This window comes from Sinocyclocheilus grahami, unplaced genomic scaffold (assembly GCF_001515645.1).
Source record: "Sinocyclocheilus grahami isolate Dianchi unplaced genomic scaffold, SAMN03320097.WGS_v1.1 scaffold3201.1, whole genome shotgun sequence".
NCBI classification, from domain to species: domain Eukaryota; kingdom Metazoa; phylum Chordata; class Actinopteri; order Cypriniformes; family Cyprinidae; genus Sinocyclocheilus; species Sinocyclocheilus grahami.
Genome location: NW_015508359.1, coordinates 1 through 3,551, shown reverse-complemented (window position 1 = coordinate 3,551; position 3,551 = coordinate 1).

Here is a 3,551-nt window from a genome sequence, read left to right as displayed (position 1 = left end):
TAGATATATATATATATATATATATATATATATATATACATATATATATATATATATATATATTATAATATGGCTTCATAACATTTGAAATATTGCACATTGCACTGCTTTGTACCTCAAAATGTACTGATAACCACTATAACAATACAGGTGTACAGGGTCATCATACACACAAAGACAAAGCAGTATCAGAGTAGTACACATGACACTAAAATAATGCAATAAACATTCACTAAATAACAGAAAATATATCACAAAACACTCTAATGTACATTACTGAGAACAAAAATAAGAAAAAAATATGTTAAATAAAATCATATGTGATTTGTCACACACGGGCTTCTCAGAATGTGCTTTTACTGTTTTTCACCATAAATGATACGGTAATCCTTAGGTTTTACTTATAAAACTAATGTATTTTATAGTATTTTACAGCATAATTAAATATAATGTGATGTAAAATCATTTACAGTTTTTCATTATATGTGGTAAGGTAATTTATATTTAACCAATTAACAGGCTTTTATAGTGTAGCATTTTTTGTGTGTGTATTTTTAGTGCTTTTATGTCATTTTGGAGCTTGATATTATATAGGAAAGAATGTGCAGTATTTTCCTTAAAAATTTACCTTTTGTGTTCCACAGAAGAAAAAAGTCATGCAGGTTTGAAATGACATAAGGATGGATAAATACTGGCATAATTTAAATTTTTAGATGTACTATCCGTATTATTACATGAACTATTCTCTATTTCATGGTGCACCAGCACTGTCATATGCACTGCACTGATTCAGCATTCATTTCAATCACTCAAATGCTTTTTTATTGGCATGACCAGCATGCATCAGCAATGGCAAAGTCAGATTACACACATATGTGCATGTAGGTCTCTCTCTCTCTCTCCCTGTCTTTCCCTTATCGGCACACCCCCCACTCTGCAGTGGTCCAAGGATTAAATCGTTCATCATGTTTGCTTCTCTTATTGCCCCTCCTCTTATCTCCATCTCTCTGTCTTTATTCCCTCGTTTTTTCTGCCTGTCCACCCCCCTCGCTCGCTCCCTCCTTCTTATTCACCGACTCCAGATGCCAAAGGAAAATGAACCCGTTACAGTAAGCTACTCGCTCACACAGCGAGACAGGGGCTTGTTCTGTTTTGTTTTCGTTTGCTTGTCTGTTTGTTTATGCCCTCCATTCGTTTTCTCATTATGACCCTTCCACGTGATCGCTTTCACATGTTTTGGGATTTAAGCGGAGTGTGATCCAGGATCGGGACCCTGCCTCCACACACACACACACACACACACAGACACACACACATGAAGCCATGCTGGAGAGACTGCAGTCTGCCTTGAAAAGTGTGAAGGACTCCAAACGTAAATATGTATTTATTTCTCTTGATTTCATCCCTCATTTCCCTTCTATTTCTGTTGGGACAATGTTGGTAGTGATGCAGAGTGTTTTTAATGGCAGAGATATGTAGTGCTTTACAGCAGATGAATAGTCCTGTAAATTTGAACTGTTATGACGTTATATCTGCAGTGTGTTTATATATGTTTGGGTACAGATGTGTGTTTATATGTTGAGGAATAATTTATAGTTTGTTAGGGGATAGAAATATGTTGGACAAGTTGTTGGAAAGAAAAACTAAGTTTTATGTGTATTTTGTGTATTTAATAATCAGATCCTTGTGTATAGAAACTAATTACACGAAAGTAATATATTTGTATGATTTTATGGTTGTTTTGTGATGTTTCTGTGTGTTTTTGACTCGTCAAAATTAGTTTTGGGTGGCTTTTGCAGTCAAAAATCTGTTCTTATGGCCCAAAGTGTGACTGAGACATTCCCCTAGACCACCAAATACACACTCATGCACATATTATTGTGACAGTGGAAAAGCCCACTGCGTTCTCTGCTCGAGGCTTCAGGTACAGCGAGCCTAGCAGTACTGCATTGTAGCTAAATAAATAGCACATCTGCAGAACATCTTCTATTAATTCACAAGCAACATAAGTGAGATCCTTGTCTCATTCATGCCAGTTCGGATTCATACATCTGCTTCAGTTGTGACAAAGTAAAAATATATTTTAGCCAATCATTGCGGTAACTGAATTCTGAGGCTTGTAATCTTTAATTATGCTTTGTAATTATTGCCTCATTCCTCATATGCATTTGATGAGTAATGCATTTCTTTGACAGACTGCTGTATGTTTTTTACAAATTGTGCACTTATTCCTTGTGTCATGAGTGATTTGTTTTTTAGTGCTTTAGTGGTTGTTAAATGTGTATTAAAAATCTTATTTCACTGAAATCCATCAGATTATGTAAGTAAAATTAATTGCAATTTATGTGGCAGTTATGGCAAAATAAACCTGTAGTTGTGTACAGCATTTTTAGTTATATTTATTTGCAGTGTTCAGTATTTCTACAGTCATAATTTGTAAATTTAGATTTGTTAGATCTGTTGGTGGTACTAGGAAAAACTACTGCTGCAGTGCAACATTGGTTCATAATGAGCATCACACACTCGCTGTGTCTTTTTCTTGTTCCTCTCAGTCTCTCTCTTGTATTTCGGTATGCAGCACTGGTCTTCAGAAGTGAACAGTGTTACAGTGCCAGCCAGTGCATTTCAGCAGCTGTGGAGCACTTTTATTATTGAGATGAAGATGTACAAAGACTGCTACTATTAGAAACTTTCATCAGTGTTGCTTAAAGGCCGCCCTGTTTTTATCAATGCTCTCATATGTGCTTTGCGTCAGACAGACTGTCAGTCTGTGTATGAGTTGTGGTGATTTTTCAGTAACACTTTCTGCAGGTTACATAGTTAGACAGTAGGTGGCGACAATGAGTGAATGAGTCACTTATTTTTTCAGCTGATTTGTTTGAAAACCCTGGTTTATTCAGGTACGAAAAAAGTCATTGAGTCATTGAATCATTCACTTAAATGATTTTTTCTAAAACACTAATTCACTCAAGAATGAAATGTACTACTGTGTGTCGCTTGGCAACTCAACGGTTCATTCACTTTTGATTTTGTTTGGTACTATTTAGGTTGGCGGAGCAATAACCGACTAAGTAACTGGCAATATTGCATCTACTGTATATTGTGTCTAGACTCTTGTGTCTACAGTTGCTCATTGTTAATTGTTTTTTTAACTCACAATCTGTTGGTCTGAATATCAGCACGGCTGTGATTATCTCATGTCTCATGCCTACAACCAAATCAAGCATTTGATTTACAGAAATCTGTGGTGTGCAGAAAGAGTCATCAAATACATACATACATACATACATACATATTTCAGCTAAAAGTGAATTTTATCAATGGTTTGGAGTAAATTAGCATATAGATGGCCTCAAAGCTATCATGCATGGACTAAAAGTCAGATCTGTTAAAAATGTTGTATTTGTGCATTTGAATAAGAAATATCTGTTCACATGGTTCAGCTGAACTCCATAATTTACATGCCTGTATGAAGGTGGTCCAGTGTTTTATCAAGACTAATTGTATGTGAGTAGTAGTTACGATTCACGGAATGTCATTATTTTTGATTG